Source organism: Cricetulus griseus, chromosome 6 (assembly GCF_003668045.3).
Source record: "Cricetulus griseus strain 17A/GY chromosome 6, alternate assembly CriGri-PICRH-1.0, whole genome shotgun sequence".
Taxonomy (NCBI): Eukaryota; Metazoa; Chordata; class Mammalia; order Rodentia; family Cricetidae; genus Cricetulus; species Cricetulus griseus.
In genome coordinates this window covers 54,373,430-54,398,358 of record NC_048599.1, presented here as the reverse complement: position 1 = coordinate 54,398,358, position 24,929 = coordinate 54,373,430, and the positions used below count along the sequence as shown (strand labels likewise).

At 39.1% G+C, this 24,929-nt stretch overlaps 1 protein-coding gene across 2 annotated transcripts in view; it reads left to right on the top strand.

Moving 5' to 3' along the window:
• Positions 1-24,929, top strand: part of Sema6d (semaphorin 6D) — a 569,391-nt gene that overhangs the window by 50,043 nt on the left and 494,419 nt on the right. For both annotated transcript variants that reach the window (XM_035446964.1, XM_035446965.1), the window contains exon 2: positions 9,512-9,644. The gene's annotated coding sequence lies outside the window, so the exon portion shown is untranslated. The remainder of the gene's footprint in view (positions 1-9,511; positions 9,645-24,929) is intronic.

Here is a 24,929-nt window from a genome sequence, read left to right as displayed (position 1 = left end):
TATATATATTTCTAATTCATAATTACTTTTGCTTTCTTCAGAGTGTAATTTGTCTATTTTTCATTACATGGAACTGTGTCCCAGCAGTTTATCCCTTCAGGAGATGTCAATTGCAACTAAAAATGCTTATAATACCTATTCTGGATTTGTTGTTTCTAAAAATCTGAACTGTAGGCTAGAGATTAACCAAAATCTGTCTTTGGTATTTATACTGGACAAAAAAATTCTAAAAAGAAAAATCACCAAATTGAAAGATTTTTGTATGTTTAAAATAATGTGCAAACATCAGCACTGTTTAATTCTTGAATATTCTTATGACCCTAAAAATTAACCACCACACATTTGTTGGTAGCTAGTCCAAGTTTCTTTCTCTCACCAACCCCTAGAAAATTCTGGAAACCACTCATCTGTTCACTGTCTCTTTGTACTCAGCATTCCAGGAGATCCTACTTAAATGGAATTCTATAGTTTGTGGCCTTAGGTATTACCTGGTACTTGGAAAGTTCATTCAAATAGTTATGTAATATGTATGCAGACTTCAGAGATTTTCACCTCTGTATAGTACTTAACTGTAGAATATAGACCGTTGTTCATCTACTATCAACTAATGAATTTTGCTAAAGTATTTAGGTACTTTTATGCCTAATGTATAACATACTTTAATTCCTAAAAAATTTAGGTACTTCACTTGATGTGTCTACGTGTGGTGTGTGTGTGTGTGTGTGTGTGTGTGTGTGTGTGTGTGTGTGTGTGTGTGTGTAGCACTTGTGTGCCACAGCAGCATGCACAATGATGTCAGAAGACAACCTTCCCCTTATTTGATACAGTATATCTTTGTTATTCTTCCATGGTATATACCAGAGTAGATGGCTCAAGTCCTTAGAGACTGTCCTGTCTTCCCTTCCCATCTCCTCACAGGAACACTGGAATTCCAGGGATCCACACTGGGCATCTGGCTTGTATATGGGTTCTGGGGGCAAACTCAGGTCCTCCTGCTTGCCTGGTAAGCTCTTTTACTCAGTGAGCCATCTCCCAGCCCCCATCTATGAAATTTCTATCACTTAGCTCTAATGAAAAGTAGTGTTGTGGTGGCATTTATGGTGAAGTTTGTGTGGACATGTCCCTGGGTTGAACACCTAGGCAAGGAACTGGCAGATTATACTGAATGTCTTAAGGAATGCTCACATGTATTTTCTACCTCTTGTTGTGGTTTAAGATGTAAGTTCTCAGCTGTTCCTCCTGCAATGCCTTTGCTCTGCCATTGTAAATTCTAACCCTCTGGAACCATAAGTCCCCCTAAACACTCTTTTATAAGTTGTCTTTGTCATAGTGTTTTATCACAGCAATAGAAACGTAACCAAGACAAATACTTATCTTACCTCCTAGAAAGAAGCTGAGGAGGGGGAATATGGGACTCTCATCTGAGTATCCAGTCATCCTTCCCAATTAGTTGTATGCAATTCTGCCTTAATTTTAGCATGTGACCTTCAGTTCTTGGCGGCAGGACTGAGAATGTAGGTGAGAGAGGATGAGGAGAAGGGGCTCCATCTATTGCAGCCATGGGGAAGCCATCATTACTGTTAGGTGAAGACACTCCAGTGTGGCTGTTGTAAGGTCTTCCATGCTCCTGCCTATAACTCCTCACCCACTATATATAAGCCTAATATGTTCACTGGTTCCTTTGGTGAATGTTGATGGGATGAGACTTTAGAAGGGGGCATAGACATAGTTTACTTCACCCCATGGAAAGAATCTTAGTTCAGAGCCCTTTACATAATCTAGAAACTTGTCCTTTTCAGTACTTAATGTATAAAGGTTTTCTATTTTATCTGTTGTGTTGTCTTCAGTAGTGTTCTGGAACTCACTCACACAAACTTAGAATAATGAAGTCACATTTGTTATACTTTATTTGTTGTTTATGGTTTGGGTATCTTGTGTAGGAAACCATTGCTTTCAGCCAGAACAATTTTTAGCTGTGTTTCCTTCCAAGATTGTTCTTTTTGCTTATGTTTATGTTTAAATATTTAACCTGAGTTTTGTGTGTGTGTGTGGTTTAGGTCAAGGACCCAAACTCATCTTTGTTCTTGTAGATATTGAATACTGAGTGATTACAGCACCTTTTGTTGAATTGCCAGTTTGGTCCCAATGGAATGGGATTGCCATCCTTCCTTAAAAATCAGTTCATCATAGGCTTATGGTCTACTTGTTTCTAGACCCTGCTCATCACTTCCACGTGTGTCTTTTTGCCTGATCCACACTGTAAAAATCTTAAATCAGGAAATTTTAAGTCCTCTAAGCTTGTTTTTAATTTTCAGTATTGCTTATCTAGTATAACATCTTGAATTTCCATGTCAATTTTAGGATCACTTTGACCATACAGGAATGACACATTTTAATAGCAATTCCATTATGTCTGCAGATCAATACAGGGGATGAGGTGCCACCTTAATGCTATTGACTTTTCTTCCAGTTTGTAAACAAGGGTGGTCTTTCCATTTTGTAAGGTATTTAATATTTTCAATGGTAGTTTGTCATTTTTAATATATGCCTTTGCCTAGTTAGTTCAGTTTATTCATGAGTATTTTGCTCCTTTCAGTACTAATTTCTTTTTCAAATAGTTTATTGTTGAGACACACATACACACATACATAATTTTTGTATATTGACTTGTAGCCTTTGATTTACATGATTCATTTAGTGATTTCCAGAGTTTCATGAAATGTTGGGGATTTCAGCATATGTGATTAAGCCATCTGCAAACACTGACACTGCTGCTTCTCACTTTCCAGTTGGACACCTCTCAGTTGCTCCCCTTTGTTGTGAGCTCCAGTATAATGCCGAGTGGAGTGATGAGAACTGACATTCTTGCTCTGCCCCTGACCTTGAGGGTGAAGTTTCTAGCTCTGTTCTGATATCTGGAAGTCTGGGGCCTGATATGATTGGATGACATCTGGGCCAACGATATTCTTAATAACACACTTGAGAAGAAAGACTTGGGGTGGGCAGGTATTTTGGGAACAAGGGACATGCTCTAATGTATTTCTGGGGACCTGAAAGATCATGTGCAGGCCTAGTGCATGCCTAAGAAGGGTAAAGCAGTAACCATTGGCCAGTTTCCCGGCTCTGTGAAAGCAGATGGTTTAAAACAGACACACTCATACAATAAGGACATATGTTCAACTATATTCATAGCAGCATTATTTGTAATAGCCAGAACCTGGAAGCAACCTAGATGCCCCTCAACTGAAGAATGGATAGAGAAAATGTGGTATATTTACACAATGGAGTACTACTCAGCAGAAAAAAAAAAAAAACAACAATGGAATCTTGAAATTCACAGGCAAATGGATATAACTAGAAAAAACAACCCGAGTGAGGTAACCCAATCATAAAAAGATAAACATAGTATGTACTCACTCATTTTTGTTTTTTAGACATAAGAGCAAAGGATTACCAGACTACAATCCACACTGCCAGAGGAGCTAGGAAACAAGGAGGACCCCAAGAGAAGATTGCATAGTCCCTCGAAGAAGGGGATGGGGACCCAAGTGGGAGGGGGCAGGGAGAGGAAGGAGGTGGAAAGAGAAGAAGGGAGGGGAGAGGAGAACAAGAGGACTGAGAGAAGGGAGGAATAGAGGAGGGCAAGAAAGGAGATGCCTTGATAGAGGGAGACAGTACAGGTTTGGAGAGAGGTCTGGCACAGGGAAAATGTTAGGGGATTCACAGGGATGACCCCAATTAAGAAGCCAGGCAGTGGTGGAGAGGATGCCATTGATGCCCTTCCCCTATAATGAGATTGATGACTACCTTAGTTACCATTCCTAGAGCCTTCACCAGTAGCTGCTCGAAGCAGAAACAGGCCTCCACAGCTAAGCACTGAACCATACTCCTGGAATCCAGTTGTGGAGGGGGAGAAGGGATGAGCAAAGGAGCCAAGATGTTGCTGCAGAAACCCACAGAAACAGTGGCCCTGACCTAGTGAGAGCATGGAGACCCTAGTCATAAAACTGGGGAAACAGCATTGAACTGAACCAAGCCCTCTGAATGTGGGAGCCATCTAGGAGGCCAAGACAGTCTATGGGACCTCTAACAGTGGAGCCAGTCTTTAACCCTAGAGCACAAATGGACTTTGGGAGCCCATTCCCTATGGAGGGATACTATTGCAGCCCAGATACAGCAAGGAGGGCCTAGGCCCTCCCCCAAAAGATATGATGGACTTTGAAGGTCCCTGGTGGAGGGCCTCACTATCCCTGGGGAGGAGTTGTGGGGTGGGTTGGTGGGAGTGGGTGGGGAACATGGGAGGATGGGAGGGCAAGGGAATGGGGGGATGGATATGTAAATATGAGTAGTAATTAAAGAATTAAAAAATAAAAAATAAAACAGACACCGACATGTTGGTCTGTTTGTGTTTTTGGCAATGTCCTGTGGCAGTAAATAACTTAGGTAAGTTCATAAGACTGACAATTGAGCAGGCTTCCCAGTCATCCCCAGTCAAGGAGTTTCCTGGTCAGTTTGCTCCTCCCAGCTCCATCCAGGGCCATCTCCTAGAATGCATCCTGTTTTCAGGACTACGGTCAAGATGTCTAGCAGGGGATAAGATGAGGACAAATGCACAAATTTGCACTTTCTGGTTACCTTACAGTGCTGTAACTTCTTGGTTATTTCCAGAATCCTAAAATTGTAGACTCCCATAGTTCTACATTGGTTTTTGAAAATTACTTTTATGGAGGGGCATGTATGTTTGGATCTCCTTAATCTACTATTTGTACATCTAAAACTCATAGTTGTAGTAGGATATCAGAGCTCAGCCTCTTTTCATGTGGCTGGAGAAATGGATCACACTCACTATGTGACCAGTGCTACCACAGAGGGGGTCACATGGGGGTCACACTTCCTGACATGTACAGTGTGACCCCAGAGGGGGATCACATGGGGGTCATACCTCCTGACACATACAGTGCTGCCATAGAGGAGGTCACATGGGGGCCACACCCACTGACATGTACAGTGAGCCCACAGAAGGAGGTCACATGGGGTTCTTAGTTCTATGTCTCCATGCTTTTCCAATGTTGAACACATGTAATTTTAAATATTTGATGACACAGTTCAGCACATTATACATTATAGGGTTTTCAAAAATCACAAGACAGTTAATAACAAAATCACAACTGTATAGAGCACTTTTTAATGTGCATGTTTTCATTGTACTTAATAGTTTATTTTTCTTCTGTGTAAAGGAGTTATTTTTTTAACTTTCTAACATACAGAAAAACAAAGAGTAATAATTCTAGTAGCTGAAGGCTATTGGGAGGAACAATTGCTCAAACACATTTTAGTGGGGGTGGATTGTGTAGTGGTGGTGTTTTAGCTGCATGTATGTCTGTGCATCATGCTGGGTGTATTTGGAGGACAGAAGAGGGTGTTCCATTCTCTGAACTGCTGTGCTGGTGCTGGGGACCTCTGGAAAAACAGCTAGTGTGTTTAGCTGCTGAGACATCTCTTCAGCTCCTCAAGTACATTTTGTATGAGAAGGTCATACTGTAAATGTGGTAGGCTAAAGTCAGTTCCTCTATGAAAAAGTGTAAGAATGTTGACAGAATACCTATTTTAAATATTAGAAAACATCTTCCCTAAGAGAAAGAATATAGAGTATGGAGCAACCTGGACACAGAATACAGTATGAGCAGCAATTCCACTATGCTCATGACTATCTCAGAATCACAGCATAAAATCTGATGCTATCTCAGGCTAAGCTTATTATACAGTTATTATACAGCTAGCTAGTGAAGGGATTTATTCACAAGCCAGTGACGGTGGGACTGAATGTCTTCATTACTGGAGAATATATTGGATATGCCCACTGGCATGCTGTGACTTACACAGAGGGGACTTACATGGAAATGTCTAGCTGGATACTAGTGTTCCTTTATTGAACTACATATACAACATGATACATACAACTATTTTACTACTCTTTGTCCTTCGTAAGAGTTGTTCCTGTGACTCAAAGGCACTGCCTTGAATTTGGGACCTCTTGGGGATAAAGTTAACCAGGGGAAACTGACAGATGTGCTCTGGAATCCTGGTCAAATGATGGGTATGGCCAGACTCACTTTTCTCTCCCAGAGCTCAAGGAATTTCATGGTCAGGGTTTGTATGCCCTATCCCAGGTCTATAAACTATAATGCTCTGCACTTAATATCTTCTGTCCTATTGCCAGTCCTCTGCCTGCTTATCACTATGGCTCCAGGAACCCATGATCAAGCTCAGAGGATAGTTGCTGGAGAACAAGCTGTTTGGATAAACATTTCTATTCATTTGACCTTCAACCAACACTCTGTAGGGAGCAGGAAAAGCAGTTTATAAAGATTACTGGATGAGAGTTGAGGGACAGGGATGTTAGTCCCAACTCTGCTTTTGTTTCTGTGGCCTCTGCTGCTTTAATTGGCTTGGTATTCTGGGCCTTCCTCTGCAAACTGGATCAGGGACTTTGCAAGTGTGCTCTGCAAACTCAAAGGTTTCTTCCAGCTGCTTCGGGCAGTGCTGGGATGTGAGACAGAGACTGGATAGAGGGGTTATGTCAACTCCTTTCAATCCAAACTGCTTAAATTCTCCTTGTCTTCGACACTTGAGATTCTAGCACAAAGCCTTCTGCGGAAAAGTTCGGGGCCTTTCTGTTTCTGGAAGGCTGCTCTTGCATATCGACTTGTCCCATTATTGTTTACACCAAGTCCCTGCGATTCCAAAATTAACAAGAATCCCTGAGTAGCAACCAAAGAATCTCCCACACCTTTTCAGAAAAATCAGTGGTAAGAAAGAATTCAGGGGGCCAAGTACTACATGCCGAATGCTTGTCAAGTGAGTGTTTATTGATAATGATGATGACACAAGCATTCTGACAGTAGCTAGATATTTTGGGTGTATTCATGTTCTTTTTTGCTGTAGTGCATTTTTATTTTTGTCATATTTTGCCAAACAATAAATAAAGAAGGCATCAATATTCATGAGATGTTGCAGGAAGAAATTGTTGAGTTTATTTTGCTCTCCGGGACACAGCCCAGTGAAGAGAGGATGTTGTAAGCTTGTAGTTGGAGAATAAAATAGTAACGATGATCTCCCTGGCTCTCCAGGGCACTTTCCAAAGCATGCAGAGTTTCCAGGACTCATTTATGGTAATTCAGCATATTAGAAAGCCTGATAGCTCACCTTCATGTGCCTTGATTTGAGCTCCAGAGTGTACCTGAGAAGGTTCTAACTTTCTCACACATAGCAGAAACTTGAGCTTGGATGAAGAGTCAAAAAGTACTCTTTATCATTTTAATACGTATTACTCCTAGCTGTCAATATCTCAGTCTTCCTCAGTAGTGTTTGCTTTCCTTGGGGAAAGGAACCTGTGTTCCCAAAATGCTCATCATGGTATTTCCCCATGTGTGAAGTTTAGTGTGTTTGTCAAGGTGAGGAATAAAGAAAAGCAAAGGCAACAACTGTGTCTTAATGTCAGTTAGTGTGCATTCCTGCAAGAGCCACACATGTTTCCCAGCCTTGGTATGCTCTCATCTTTGCTTACTCAAGGACATTGGTGATGGGCCCAGATCCTGTCTTGGGAGTCTACCCAAAGTCAACTGAGGAGGCAAGAGAAGAATTATCATTTTAAGCAACAGTGAAGGTGCTTGACATATTATTTAGGAGTCCTCAATATTGAGGAATGAATAAGAAGCTTAGCTGAGAACTTGGGATATTCAACATGGGAAAGTTATCATATTCTTCAGTAGAATTCCTATCTAAAGCACTCCCTGATTTATTCTTAAGAGCAGCTAGAGTTGGACATAAAGAGCATGCTGTCTACAAAATGCAGATCTTAGTCTCAGGTCTCTCTTTGTGCTCTCACTCTGTATAATTCAGAATAGCAAACAATGCTTATGAGCCCCCTTGTTAGAACCAATCTCCCTAGATTTGAAACCCAAATTTATTATCTGGGAGTCATGTGATTTTGTACTTCCCCAATATCTCATACATCTGATTCCTAAAAAGGTTAATGTATATGACACTAATACCCACCTCATAGGGATTTTTTGAGGGCTATGCAAGATATATATATATATATATATATATATATATATATATATAATGTGCAAGCAAAGACTTGGAACCTTATCGATTGTAAATCCTGTACTCATTCTTCTAGTGCTTCTATGATCACCATTTACCTGTTTAAGCTTCATATGCTTCATCTCTAACATGGAGTTGTAACAGGAACCTTTGAGTGTTGAATGAAACTTTGGGATGATTCATTTGAAGCCCTTTCCATATCACAAATACTCTATAAATCAGGATGGTGATTTTTATGTGGCAATTATTCTAAATATTGACCTCAGTTACATGTTATGTAGCTTGTATGGGTCTGTTGTCTTTATCATATAACATTTTGATTTTCCAAAGGAGGGAACACACATGGTCCTTTCATTCCCTAACTGCTCCTGTTCAGTATTTCTTCCAGGAATTGTTTCTCCCATGAATGAAGACATGCTAGTCAGCTTGTTGGCTGGCATTCATGACTGAAGTAAACTTGTAGATTTTTAGTTCAGCATCTGAACGAGGACTCTAATATAGTACCTAGGGTTTGGTCATGGTCAGTCCACTGAGTATAGGTACATTTTATCTCCTTCCTGGCTTTCAGATTAGTCTTTGTTAGCACATGGAGCAGTGGTAGAGCTGAGATGAGGGTTGAATACACAGATGCAATAGGCCATGGTGCACAGAACCTCAAGTCAGTGCCCCCCTCACCAGATTCCTTTTTAGAAATCATTTCCAACCTAAATCTTGTCACAATCTGACATGAGAGACTCTGGACTACTTCCTGCTCTGGCATCCATGTGGCTGCTTTTGCATCTTGATTTCTCATGCCATCAGAGAATTTAGTCCAATGAAACAGCATTTTAATACTGCTGAACATTAACATTTATATTCCCCAAATTAGGTAAAGCAGATTGTTTTATGCAGAAAAGGGCAGATACTTGAAATGTGCACATGGTTACCACTTGCCAAAAATTCAAATTCATTGATTAGTCATGGCCAAACATTTTCAGATCATCCAAGGATTTATAGAAATTAATCCAATTATATGGATATGTTTCCTTTGTGAGTCCTATTGATGACTGTTGGGGGAAAATAGAATATTGAAAGCATCAATATGGTTCAGAGAGAAATCTTTTAAGCCAACACATTATGAAAGGTTTCTCTATAATCCATTCAGAAGTTCTGAAAGGTAGATTGGATATATGATTTCGGGTTTAGCCACTGAGGAAATTAAAACACCAAAAGAATGAGAGGTTCATCTATCTCCCAGCAAGGCAGGGACACAGCCTGGATTAGAATGCAAATGGCAATGTTCTGTAGACTTACACGGAACAGTGTGCCAGCCAAAATGTGTGTTTAGAAAACACTGCTAGAGTTAAATGGTCCTGCTGGAGTATATTTGTTTTGCTATTATTCGGTATCCCATTTCTTTCAGATTCTGGTAGGCACCATAAGGACTGCAGACTATCAGGAATAGAAAGGACCTTGGAAACCAGAGGCCATCCCAAAACATCAACAAAAGAAAAGGCTGGAATCAAAGGAGGGAAAGGCACAGTGTCCACCTGGAGGTATGTGTGGCCCCCATTTCATGAGGCTATGTATAGGCCATCACCATTTACATATTTACAAAGTTAAAATTAACCCAATGTGAATTGGTGTTTGTTTGTCTTCATTCTGGAAGCTTGTTTTTGTCTTCTTGCGACTATAGTAGAATGCATTCCTGTTTCTCTCTTGCACCCACTGAAATTTCCCCTTCTCTCTCCATCCAAGCTGATTCTTATGTATTTTGCTTCCAAATAAATTCTAAACAATTTGCAGGAAATATTGCATATATACTCAGTGGAGCTTGGTTTGAGTTATATAACCACAAGGCAGGGGGTGTATGTGGAAAATGAGGAGAGAGGTGAGGTGAGGATTTAGAGAAAGAGGAGGAGAGAATAAGGAAGGAAGAGAAAAGAAAATCCCAGGGGAAAGAGAACTACTAAAAACAAGCATTGATGACTAAACAATGTTTCTCTGCCTTTACAGGCCATTCTCAACATGCTTGGTCTCATTATAGTCTTCATCATGAACAACTTACTTTAATGGATGGAGTACAGGTTGTTCAGAAAATTCTATGACACATTATTATTGTTCCCTTTTTATGTTCCTGACTCTGGTCCTTTCTGTCCCCAGAAGGTCAGACTACACGGTATTGACCAAAAGATTCCCCTCTGCCTCCAAAAAAGTAGCTGGGGTCTAGAGTTAAGTTTTTAAGGGTATAAATCCCAATTTTGGTTTTTGTTACTCATGTGGATTTATTTATTTATTTATTTATTATGTATACAATATTCTACTTCCATGTATATTTGCACACCAGAAGAGGGCACCAGATCTCATAAGAGATGGTTGCGAGCCACCATATGGTTGCTGGGAATTGAACTCAGGATGTCTGGAAGAGCAGCCGGTGCTCTTAACCTCTGAGCCATTTCTCCAGCCCACTCATGTGGATTTTGGCAGATCACTAACCCCACACTTAGACCTTTAAAATGTCAACAAAACAAAACAGTTCTATCTTTGCAGTCTTGTTGTGGCAAAACTAATCTGTATAGCAGTATGCTGGGAGGTAGCACAGGAAGATTAAGTGCCTATAGCTACAAGGAATTATTATTTTTTAATTCCTATTTCTAAAGAGTCCAGACTTGGATCATTTGAGGTGCCAGTCCATTTTTGCTCGGTTGGCCATGATTGCTCCTGTGGTTCTTTTACCAAGATTGTGAACAGCTCCCAGACCCTCAGAGTTGAGCTGTTCAGGCAGAATTCTCTTCCCAGATGTGCCTTTGATTTTTGCATAATGCCATAGTCCAGGGTCAGGCTCAATCAAGTAAGGCTTCTTACTAATGACTTGTGGTTGGTGTGCAAGGAAGAAGCCATAGGGCATATGCATATGTATACAGACTTTGGGGGGTCAGGTTTGAAGTTTTGTTAAATCTGCAGAAGTAACAGATATTGAGTTAAATTACAATCTAGTGATGGTTTTCTCTGGGGCCCGAAGGAGAAAAGGTAATTGGCATTCTTACGTCTAACTATATGCCAGGTTCAAGATATATCTCATTTTAATAATAGTATGTAGTATTTATAATATAATAGTATTTAATAATAATAATATATCCTCAGTATAGAAGCAATTTCTTTTCATCATAAAAAAATAGATGGAACATTTAGAAATAAGTGAAACTTTTTACTAAGAACGCATCTTGGATCTTCTGTGTATAAATGTATACTTATAAACATTTTTAGAGAATTGAGTTTAAAACATTATATAATGGATGTGGTCTTAACTAAGTGTTTTGAGCATAGATGGTTTCAGGATTGCTAGATACATGTGATGTTCTCAAAACCTTACAATATGAACTTTTAACATCATGGAAACACCGACAGGCACTTAGCACATAAAGCTTTATGGGTTGCTTGAGAAATTGGAATTGTCAAGCTGAAGTGGTGAAACCAGGTAGTGAGAAAAGCAATTCAAAGTATATGAAATACCAAAGAGCAAAATGCAGATCAGGATGTTATACCATCCCACATCCTGGTGGACAGGCTGGCTTTTCTCTGTTCTAAATCTTCTTACCTCTAAAAAGTCCTCTTCTTTTGAACTGGGTATGTGTGTGTTATTTCTGTCCTATTTTAACTAACTCCTTATATTGGCATGATTTGTGTTGAGTTTTAAGAGTCTAGAATTTTCTTTTTCATAGAACTATGAAGAAATGAAAATAAAAAATGATCTTTGATGATTTTAGCTGGCCCAAATCTTTAGGGAGAAGCCATATGAGAGGAAGAAGAAGAGACAGGAAGCTTCCTGGGGGCAGGCTCACACCAATGTAGTTACATTCAACCTAAAACAGACAACAATAATTAGGATTTGAAAAAAGTACCAGCTAATGAGAATATTTAGCCTGAAAACAATATGGGAAAGCTTGCAAAGGGCTAGGAAAGCCTATGAGCGGGTTGAATTGGAGGTGTGCTAGTGAATTCCAAGTGCAGAACCTTTCTAAGGCAGGATTGAACATTATCAGAGGGGCAGGGTGTGTTCATACTGCCTCATGCAAGATGGATTGAAATAGAAGATGGATTCATGTGGCAAAATATAATAAGAGGGGAGGGGTTCTGGTATGGGGTTCTCTGCTTTCCTTCAATGAGTGACTGTGACTGAGCCTAGCAAGAAAGCAGTAGATGTGCTGGAAGTTGTTGAAGAGAGAAGGAATTTCATTCATCTAGTTAATTATTGATCTTCTCTTGCTTCGTTTTGTGTTAAAATGTTTTGAACATCTATCATATCATTGTAGGCATCTATTCTCCATACTGTTAATACACTAGTGGACAGAGCCAATAATAAGCAATGCTTGCCAGATAAATTGCAGCTTCAGAGAGGAACCTGAAAAATATGCAAATAAATATATTTTATGAGATCTTGCAGTGCTAAGTGGTGTAAAGAAAATACTGACAAAGGTGGGTTGCATTTGAGAGGAAGGAAAGATCCAACAGTAGCCTACATTGTCTGAATCCTGAATACACAAACCTGCTATTACTGTGCAAATAAAAAGTGTCACAGCACCAGAGAATGTGTGTGGGATAGATTCTACAACCAGGAAGATCTGAATTTGATTCATTTCCCCTGAGCAAGTATTTGTGGATTTTGTCCATGTTCTTTGAACCTTGATTCACAATCTGTAGATGAGAATATCTTTTCTTTAGGTTACAAAAATTAGTTATGCATGAAGATATAAAGGGTTAATTTTCATCTCAGTAGCATGTGTTATAATAAAGTCTCTGATTTTGTCTTCTATAATCATCCAAAAACCTTGGGATAAACACTGTTACTACCTTCATTTTCCAGATGTTTAAGTTTAGGGACAAAAGGAAAGTAATTTGCTTCTCTTTCCACAGTTTTGTGAGAGAGATACATTCAAATTCCCAAGTAGCCTAACTCCCTGAACTAACCCTAACATTGCTCAATCCCAGCACAATATTTGAAGGATTCCCTGTCTTCATTTATCAAGGAGCTGGGACAGGTAACCTCTCTACATCATCCGGGCCCTGTGTTCTGTGATCAGTACACACTGTGAGGAAGTGGAATGGGTTTGAGCACTTAGCAGAGCATCTGGAAGGCACAGCCTGGCTGTTTGGGATGCCAGTTCTGGCTACAGCAGAGAGCTATAGGGGTTCCTGATGTTGGGGCTTCTAAAGAAGTTGGCATTGCCTGCTCTGCAGTGAGGGACTATCTTACTACGAACCATCTTTCTCTTAGGAGCATGTCAACATAGGGCATGCTAATCATGAAATACTGTTTTCAGAGATCTGTTCATGTAATGGATGTTAAATAAAAAAGGTAAAAGACTATAAGCACAAGAAATTGCAACAATAAGAGGGAATATCTGTGAAGGGAAGATATTTCTATACGTGGCAGGGGTGGGGAGGCCATGATGATTTCAGTGACAATGTCTACATATGCTCAATCATTTGAACACTTGGTGAGGTTGGGGGCAGGCAGAGGTTTACCCTTGATGGAGAAAGTTCCTCAATGGGACTGGCCTTTGAGACTTTATGGTCTTAAACCACGTCTCTCCTTTACATTTGTGTTAACGATGTGGTTTCTCAGATTCTTACTCCTGCTACCATGCCTGCCACTTACTGCCATGTTTCCTTTCCATTATGGCCTCCCATCCAATTAGGACAATAAGCCCAAAGAAACTCTATCTTTTACCTTAGTCATGGAATTTTATCACAGCAGTGGAAATGTAACCAATACAGAAGATAATAAAGGGACTGCAAGGAACATTACTGACACACCTCATGGGAATGGAAATGTTGTGAGAAACTGAAACTACTTACAGAATCTGTCCAGTTTGTCATGGCCTTTCCCCACACCCTTGCTATATGCTCATTTCCTAAGTATAAGGGACCTTTAACACCCTTTAATTTTGTGCTAAGGGAACAAGACTGCACTTATGAGTTCTGGGAGGAAACAGAGGTGAGGACAGTATGATTAGACTAGGCATAGATACCATTGGGGAAGCATCACTGTTTCTGAAAGTGAAGAGGTTATTATCAGAATTCATGGAAGCTAAATGCCTGGAAGAAGAGCTGGTGGGAGCCAGAGGTGTAGCATACAGCAGGTTTAAGTAGGATTGAAAATGGGCAGGTGGGGAAAAAAACCACCAATTATCTTAGTTTGATAGATCAGAAACTCAACATAGCACTTAATGGGCTAAAGCCAAGGTTTCCTTAGTCACAGCTTTCTACAAACTTACAGGATGAAACCAGTGTCCTTTCTTGTCCATATTCTAGACACCACTGATCTCTGACACATGGTCCATCCCTTCAACTTCAGTCAGCAACCCAAAAGGGTGAGTTATGTCCCCATGTCCTGATGCTCTTCCTTCCTCTGTGGTCACATCTCTTACTCTGACCACAGCTAGAATAGGTCTCCTGCTTGTAATATGGCATAGGTCTCATCCAGAAAATATAGATAACCCAGTGGTATATCTGGCAATTTGTATATGGCGTATGTTGATATAAGCACAGATGGCAAAAATCAAAGGCCTGGGATCTTGTCATTCTGTCTACTTTTATGCCCTCCTTGTAGGGACTTTCCTCACAAAAGCACATTGCAAGACAGCCTCTGATGGAATGAAAATAGAGAATGTCTATACATTCTTTCTTCAGGATAAGAACGGTAAAGTAAAAACTACTGTGTTAGTTGTGTTTCTGTTACTATGATAAACACCTTGACCTTGGTAAGATAGGAGTAAGAGTTTGTTGGCACTTTTGATTCCATCATGACAGCAAGTGGCCGGCATGGTGGCAGGAACAGGAAGCATGGAGATCATGTCTTCAAATGATAGTGAGCAGGAACTGAGGTAAGACTATAAACTCTCAAAGCCCACCCCCAGTGATATACTTTCTCCAATAAGATTGCACCTCCCCATAACCTCTCCAATTGAGGACTAAGTGTTCAAATATATGATCCTATATGGGACATTTTTCATTTAGGCACCCCAATTATCATTATGTCCATAAAATCTATAGTGAACTGAGGTTTCCTGTTTGGTTAATCATTTAGGAATGGGAATTGAATGTTTACTTCAGCTGAAGTAGAGACACAACCATACTAGTTAATGCCCCCACCTCATGTCTGTTGTCTCTCTGTCTGGTACTTGCCTTCTTTCTGGTTTCATCTGATGTTACTTAATCATCTCTGTCTGAAGCTTGTAGCCAGTATACATATGAGCTTCTATATTCATTGCTAGCTTGACTCCACATATGTGAGCCTAATAGCCCAGCTCTAAAGAGCCTATCAATCATTTCATCATCATCTGTGACATCATCAGAATCTGCTGGGGTAAATTGGTTTTTAACTACCCAGAGTGTTTACATGGTATGCCAGGAATTACATCAGACTGGGGATGGAGCAATGATGAATGGGGCATTAACACTTAGTCTTTTCTGATTACAGAGACATGGGCCACCTTTTATACTTCATAAGTGTATAAATTGATAGAATTAGCCTGGGAAGCAAATGGTACCAAGTTATGGCATTGCTCTGAAAAATATGAAGCATCCTGTAAATGATAAGCCAGCCACTTTGCAATTGTGGACGTAAAATAACTATAAGCCTAAAGAATATTCTTTTAAGCAAAGACAGGTGTCAAAATATCAGCCCAATGAAAATCAGATCTATTTTTTCGTATTTAGTCCTAACTGAAAAAGAAGCTCAATTTTCCATGTACTCTTGGCACCTGGGAAGAAAAAAAGAGTTAAAACTTGTAAAGAACACAACTAGTGTCCAACAAAGTGACATGTCCTATTGTTAAGCAAAGAGTGTGAGAAATACTTGCAAAGAAAATGCTCAAAAATAAAAACAGAAGCTTGTGAGCTTAGAAGGCACAGAGGTTAAGATTGCTTCCTGTCTTGCAAAAAAGACCAATTTAAACCCAAGTGCCTAGAAAGCACCAGTGTTTAAATAGGCTGGAACAGTGAATGCTTGTAATGACTACATTAATCACAAGAGGTTAAGTTATATTTGTTGTGATTTTCTCAAGACAGTAGAGATATGCATAATGTATTGTAGACTGCTACTCATTCAAAATTATTAAAACTTTAATGACAATGGGGGACTTGCAGAGTTGATGAGGAAATTAAGCTCTCAGATGCCTGATGCTTTTCTCATTGTTCCATTGATATACAATATGGAATGTCCCATTTAATAGTCATCTGCCAGACTCACTGATAATGTGCTCATTTAGAGTTGAGTGTGAAATCACCATGGCTTCCATTTCTGCAAATCCTGTAACCTTGAATGGGGAATCCTAGATCCTCAAACTCTTCATTACATAGCCAAGGTTTGTCACATAGCTACCTAGCAACAATCACCAAATCCTGAAATTTGAGCCTGAAGCAGACTAGCTGTGAGGACTAACTCTGAGTCCTCACAGTTGACATGCCTCATGAGCCTTCAGCTGCATGGCCTGTGCCTCATTTGTATGCTTACTAAACATTCATGAGTGTCCCTTCTCTGTAAGGGTCTGTGTCACTCACTGGGGGTATAAAAATAAATGGTGGGATCCCATGAAAAGAAAACCATGGTTTTATTTTTCTATTGAGTCATCACAAAATGTTTCCTTACCTTCCTCCCTTCCCAAGTATGACCAAGGCATAGTCATCCTAGGGTCTAAAGAAGAGATCAAAGATCTGTGTTTTAGAAAACACAAGTTCAGGAAGATACTTGGCAAGGATTTGGGCTAGAAGCTTAGGAGCAGCTTGAATCTGTGTCTGCTTTCATGGTCCTTAGAAGGACCACGAAAGATACACGGGGAGGGGTTGCCTAGAAGATCTGTAAAGCTTGAGAAATGTGGTGTTTAAAAGTCTGTGGCCAATAAGTTAAGGAGAAAGAGGTGCTATAAGCAGAAAGGTCCTTATCAGCCTCTTGTAGGAACAAGCAGATTTCATTAGTAAACATCGAAGTAACAAACTCATAGGAACAAAATTGTGTAGGCAGTCCCCAAACATCCTGGGACTGTGAAACAATACAGGAACAAGGTAACAGAGGAAGATGTCAAGTGAGGATTTAGACAAAATTTAATTTTGGCTGAAGCATGAGGTCATAGCTCATGCTTCTGAATTGTAAAGTATGGTCATATCTACTACAAGTGAGTGAGGACTTGTCTCTGAGGACTTTGCAGTATAGATGGTAAGTCCTGTAAATCTGACCATGCAGGTTGTAATTGAAAGGTTCTCCAGTATTTACCGTACCCCAGCAGGGGAAAGATTGTGACAGGAAGATACAAGATTACTTATGCATTTATGGAGGTGTGTATGCCAAGCACAGAAGAGAGAAGATAGACTGAAGACAACATGGAATGCCCAATGCTCCCAATTTTTTAGAAGTATAAATGCTGAAAGAAAACATGTTTGATACATCTGTAAAAGGATGGTTTTCCCTATGTGTATTTGTTTTAAAACTCCCTTGCATACTGGAAGTTATACAGAATGTGTGGCAGTTCCTTTAAATACCTTTGGTACTAGCCCTCTGTTTGACATAATGGTACCATCGAGCAGTGAGAGGAATAAACAAGTCCAACTGTGTCCTGAGGTTTTTTTGCTGAATAAAGTGGGCTGAGCTTCCCAGGGCCACTGCTTATGGCTCTCTTTTGTCTCTTGCCCAGTGAACTCTTGACAGCATTGTGGGAACACCAGTATAAGTAGGTGCCATGATGTTGCCTTCAATATCTTTCAATAACGAATAGATGAAAAGATGTCATGGGGAGATTTCTGTCTGTGGCTCTCTGGCTGGGAAGGTATGATGTCAGTGATGAAGGCACCTGTTTCACATTTACTTGATGTTTTCAATCTAGAGGCATCAGATCAAAACTATCCAAAAATCTCTTTCATAAGCACCCTCACAGGTAGCAGACATAAAGGAATGTATCCAAAGGTGTTAGTAACACCCATTACAAGAAAACTTGCTATTAAAATCAGCCAGAGGCCCTTTCTTTATTACAAGCAGAGTTGTTAGTTCAATGTGAGCTATCCTGATTCCAGCAACATTCCGGAGCTCATCTTGTACTTTGTGAGGAAAACTTGTTATTGGGAGGTCTGTAGCCCCGTACGTTCTACCTCTGGTTCTTATTTTTAGATCATAGTATATGCTATTTGCTCTCCCTTCTCAGTACCCACAAAGCTTAAAGATGACTGGGATCCTAGTCTCCAAACTGTAAATGTTCAGATATCCTCAGACAGACTAGGCTTGTTCTTTTAATGATGTGTGACCATTTAAGTTTCCTTCGGCGACTGTGTATAAGGGACAAAGGTTCAATCAGCCTGGATTAGTAGAATGGAGTCCTCGCCTATTTCACATTTCACTTTCTTTTCAAATTATTAACCATGATTTTTTAAGTAACATCTTAGAAAAGTTTCAGCAATACAAATCAGTAGAAAGAAAATAACGACTGAACACTGACTGAGTAATTAATGATTTTCTTCTCTGTTTATATTATGGCTTCTCAGAGTATATAATCAAATCTTACTTTGGGTTCAAAGTCACATTTCCTGGGTGCCGTGCTGAGCATCTCTGCATATTTATTAGCCATCTGTATGCTATTTTTAATAAAGCATCTTTTCATGTATTTTGATCATTTATTAATTATGTTTTCAAGTGTTTTACTATCGAGTTTGGGATTTCTTTGTATATTTTAAATATTAGAACTTTTCTGTATATGCAACTGAGAAATGTATTTGAATGAAAGAAAGAAAGAAAAAGGAAAGGACATGACTGCTCCTAGGCATGGTAGAGGAAAAGTCTTATTACAGATATGTAGGCGATCATAGTCAGAGGCAGGGATATCAGGGAGAGTCCAGAGTGGACAGGACCAGACTAAGCTGGGCCATGTGGGATAGGGGAGAAGAAGGGAGAAGGGAGAGTGGGAACAAGGTGCAAATGCCAGGAGGCCAAGAGGTCCAAAAGAGAAGGGGCAGTTAACCAAAATGTCTGCATTATATAGGGAAAAGCCTATGGGGAAAGGCAGTCAGCCCCTGGGCTGGACAGTTCAGGGTAGAGGGTAGGATATGAGAGCCACACCCTGTAATAAGAAGGGACTGAGGGATACTGGGAGAACCTGGCAGCCAGATCCGGTTTGATATGTTAAATAGACACCCCAGCTGTTTGCCTGGGTTTGAAACTTAACAATATTCTCTTAGAATAATCTTGTCCTTTTGTCCTTCTCATCTGTCCTTTCATGGAGAAAACTTTTAATACTTATTTATTTGTTTGTTTGTTTATTTGGTTTCTTGAGACAGCAGGGTTTCTCTGTGTAAAAGCTCTGACTCTCCTGGAACTCACTTTGTAGGCCAGCTGGCCGTGAACTCACAGAGCTCCACCTGCCTCTGCCTCTGGAATGCTGGGATTAAAGGAGTACACCACCACCACCTGGCTGAGAAAACGTTTCAAAGATTTATTTTTTTTATTAATGCGTGTTTGTATGTGTCTGTGTACATGCATGTTGTACACATGGAAACCAAAAAAGGATGTTAGATACCCTGGAGTTAGAGTTACAGGCAGTTGGGAGCTGCCCATGGTAGCTGCTCTGGAAGGGCAGCCAGTGCTTGACCTCTGAGAGAACTCTGCCTGTCTCTCAACAAGCATTTATTTTTTTACATTTATTAGTAAGTTTTCAATTTTACCACACTTTTTTTAGGGGTTACTTTAAAAAGTGTCAAGTTATACAACTGATTTTTGTTTCTAATCCTTAATTTTCTTGATAGTTTTGTGTTTTATGTTTAAGCCTGTGATCCATTTTGAGACAAGTTGTGTAAAATTAATGTTTAAGTTGAGGTACACTAATGGTGTCTTCATAGACCACTTGGTACAAAAACTCTTTCCTCCATAGACTTCCTGTTATCCCCTATCCACAGATCACCTGAACATTTTTGAGTCTGTTTCTGGCTTCTGTATTCTGTTCCATGTCTATTCTTAATTAATACCACAGAGTCCTCAGTACTATTGTTGCAACAATTAATAGCAGAGTCATCTGTTATCTTTGCCAAGATTATTTAATCTACTTTAAGGCTTGTGCCCTACAGTGCTAAAGTAATATACATATTTAAAGCGAGACTGGTAGAAATTGCATTGGATTCATAAGCCATTGTCTTAAATTTGGGTTTCTATTGTGAAGAGATACCATAACCATGTCAACACTTATAAAGGAAAATATTTAATTGGGAATGGCTTATAGTTCCAGAGGTTTAGTCCATTATCATTATAGAGGGAAGCATGGTGGAGTACAGGCAGACATGGTAAAGGAGAAGGAGCTGAGAGTTCTGCATCTGGATAGGCAGGAAGCAGGAAGTAAATGCTACACTGGATTATTTACTTCCTCTTAGTTGAGTTTTATTAGTTTATATTTTTATGAAATAGTCTATGTTTTATAAGTTGTTACATTTATGAGAATACAATTTTCACATCACTTTCTAATTATGTTTGAGATGTATGCAGATTTGTGTTTCCTTGTGAAGACAGGAGGACTTATTCAGAATCAGTGTATCATTGTGGAGATTGGCAATCTGTGTCTTCTTTTCTTGTCAGGGTTACTACAGGTTTATTAACGTTTTTAAAAGCCTTCTTTGGCCTCATGAACTTATTTCTATTCTTTTTATATTTCTAATAATACTGATTTATCTCATATTTACTTCTTCCTTTTTTTCTCTATTAAGGATTTATATCTATTCTGCTTTCATTCTAGTTTCTTCAAGTAGGAACTTAGGTTATTAACTTGAAGTCTTCTTTTATAGCAAATGTAAGCATTCAATGCTCTGACTTTTGTGATCTGTACCATGTAAGATGCCACTATATGTTCCATATACAGCTTTCCTTTTTTGTGTTTTTAATAGACCTCTTGTTTGACATGTGGATTACATGAAAGAGCATTGTTAAGAGATTTTTCAGTATTGTTTATCTTTATATATAGTAAAAGAGAGAACACCATGTGTAGCTTCAATTCTTCTAAATCCATTAATGATGTTTCATGGGGGTGCTTACTCCATGTTTGTACTTCAGAGAGTTTCTTGTTGGCAGCATGAAGTTGGGTGACATTTTCTAGATCCATATGACAGTCTCTTTCTTTTCATTGGTACATCTAGATCATACATTCATGGTAGTTATTCACATGTTAGCTTAGTGGACATGATAGTATTTACGGCAATTCCAGCATTTTGAGATGCTAATACAAGAGGTTAGCCTATGGAGCATAGTGAGACCACAATTCAAAACAACAACCCAAACAATTCTGGCATGTTGTGATGGTTAAATTTAAGCTAAAATTAAATATCAATATGACTGGGTTAAAGATGCGTAGGCAAATTTCACTAGTGTTTAAAGCTATTCCTGGAAACAGTATATAAAATAAAATTAAAGAAATCCTCTCTAGTGTAGAAATCCTCTTTAGTGTAGACATTATTCAGTCTGTTGAGGGCCCAAATAGAACAGAAACATAAGGAATGTTAAAAGAATGAATTTGCTTTGCCCATGTAATATGTGATACCCATCTATTCATGCCCTTGGATGTGATTTTTATATTCTCAGGACTTTAGAGTCAGTAGTTAAAGTAAGTATGTTACTAAAAGCTCACTACTGAAGAATCATGTTTTAATATTGTGTAGGTAAAATTACAAAACTGCATGATAGATAAAGGGTAATTTCTGCTTTATCTTACTTTCTACTAAGTTTTCTTGCACTCTTTCTTGTGAATTTCTCAGCTTGTAATTTTAATTTTTAGTATTTAATTCATATTTAATGTTGTCTCCACTTCACTTTCTTTTTTAAAGTTTTATCTAGATATAGGCCACCCATTTAACATGTGTTATTCAGCTTTGAGCATGCTAGCAAATATGTGAAGCCATCACTACAGTTAACAATAGATTTTTTTCATTATAATCTGACCCTGCCTGTCCTCTTATTCCCCACTGCTCAAAAATTCCAGTCTGCTTTATTTTTCTGTGGATTGTCAATTTAGGAAATTTATTTATAAAATAGTGTTTTCTGCCTAGATTTTGCTTAGCACAGAAATCATGAGGCTCATCCAGTTAATAGCATATATTCTTTCAACACTTCATTCTCTCTCTCTCTCTCTCTCTCTCTCTCTCTCTCTCTCTCTCTCTCTCTCTCTTTTGTTTTTTCGAGACAGGGTTTCTCTGTGGCTTTGGAGGCTGACCTGGAACTAGCTCTTGTAAACCATGCTGGTCTCCCACTCACAGAGATCCACCTGCCTCTGCCTCCCTAGTGCTGGGATTAAAGACATGCGCCACCAATGCCCGGCCTACTTCATTCTTTTTTACTGCTGAATAAATATCCCAATATGCTTTATAGGGTTTTATGGGTTGTCTTTTCTTCTAGTTGAACTATCCTGTGAAGCACAGAATATTTCCTTTTGGTGGGGTTATATTGATGTGTTTCATCCCTTGCCTCTTGTCCTTCTAAAGTCAGAGCTTTGTAGAATCCATAATCTTAAAAAAAACTTTCTACACGTCTTCTAAGGGCTGTGGAGCTTTTATTCTCATAACTTTATATGCATTGTTTGTGTGAAGGTTTTGGCCAAAGACCATCACTGGGTGTCACTCCTCAGAGACTTGTCTACCATCTTTTCTGAGGCAATGTCTTTCAATGGCCTGGAACTTGTTGATTAGAGTAGAGTGACTTGCAAGCTACTTCCTCAGTTCAGGGTTTACAAGCCCACCATGTTGGGCTTCTTTGTGTGGCTTCTGGGAGACAAAACTCAACTCACTGTGCTCACAGCAATCACTTTCTAATCTGTACAATCTCCCAGCATTGAGTTTACATTTTTAAATTAATATTTTAGATGGTATGATGAGCTATGTGTCAACTTTCTTTGTTTGACTATAGATATTCTCTTTCTCCATAGACACTTATTGGAAATGTTATCTTCTCCCATTAAATGGACCTGGTACTCTTTTTTAAAATATCATCAGTTGATCACAGAAAAGTTGTTTTATCTCTGTTTTTAATTCTAGTCCATTGAGCTTTGTCTGCTCTTTGAAGTGACATTTTGTTTCCCTTACTATAGCTTCATGGTCACTTTCAACAGGGCAGAAGTTTGAGTCCTCCAAGCTTTGACTAAATTCCTTGCAATTCTATATAAATAGTAGAATATTCTCATCAAAACCCAACTCCAAAATGGTATTAAGGAATCTAAGGACTGTGTGGAGTCTGTAGGTCACTTTATCAAGTTTCGAAAAGGGAACAATACTCAGTAATTAAGTCCATGAACACAGGATTCCCTCACCTGCAAGAGCCAAGAAAAAACATGAATTTTTCAGGTCTTTTTTTAATTTTTCCTAAGCATTTTATTCATCATTGTTGTTCTATGGAAAATGGAAGATTACCTACTTAAGATAAATAGTATTTATCTTAAGAATATAGAAATTTTATGAGTGGTAGTGGCACATACTTTAATCCCAGTAGAGACAGGTGGATCACTGTGAGGTCAGCCTGGTCTACAGAACAAGTTCCAGGACAGCCAGGGCTACACACAGAGAAACCCTGCTTTGAAAATCCAAAAACAAAAGAAAGGAAGAAAGAAAGAAAGGAAGGAAGGAAGGAAGGAAGGAAGGAAGGGAGGAAGGAAAGAAGGAAGGAAGGAAGGAAGGAAGAAAAAAGGAAAAATTTTAAAAGTATATAGAAATTCCGACTTTGTTACAACAATAGTGTGTTGTAATCTGGCCAAAGTTGACCTTTTTAATGGTTGTTTCACATGCCAAACAGGTCTTTTGTCATCACCACTCTTTATTCTTCCAGTAGTTACCCCTCCAGTGTACTATTCTTGTCATTTCTTTCTTTTCCTGATATTCCTGGGTAAGCTTGCAGTGCAATGCCTGCCAGTATTTTATATTTATCACACCTGGTATTCTTTGAGCCATTTGGATGTGCAGGTTATTGTTTTGTTATTTTTAGTTGGAAATTTTCAGCTATTATTGCTCTATTTTCTTTCATCATTTTAGTCTTTTCCTCATGAATTTTCATTGCATTTATGTTGATGCCCACACATTTCTGTGAGGGTCTTGATTTTCCCACCCTCCCCCACTGTATAAAATCTATTGCCCTCTCTCCAAGTTTACTGGCTCAGCCAGTTCAACTCTACTATCCAGAACCTTTAAAGAACTTCTCATCTTTATTATTTTACATTGTAGTTTATATGTACCAATGGGATTTCCCAAGTGAATTCTGGGCTAGTGAGTGGCTTAGGAGTAGGTAACCATGCTTGCCACCAGGTCTGACAGCCTGGGATCCATCCAGGGACCCACATAATAAAAAAGAGAAAACTGATTTCCCCCAGGTTGCATTTGACCTCCACATGCATGCCCACAAACATACTTATATACACACAGACACAAATACATATACACACAGAGAGGCATCACACACATACTCACACACATACAATCATACTCATATACTCACACTTGCACACCCATACACACACACTCACATGAATAAATACGTAAAGGATAAATGTTTAAAAACGTATGCTTCCTGCTTGATTATTTACTAGCATTTATTAATATACTTGGTTTGGTGTGGCATTGGTCTCATATGCTTCTTTCCATAATCATGGCCCCTTTAGTTCCTACAATCCAATTATGAAGGTCAAGCCTTTGCTAAGTCTAATGCACGGCCACTGTCACAGGCTGTTTCTGTTGTTTACTGTCTCTTTCCACTTTTCCTTTTTTTTGGTCTGTTGTGTGCTGATGTTTCTACTGTTTTGCTGAAAATGGAGTGTTTTATGTAATATCTTGAAGCCTCTATG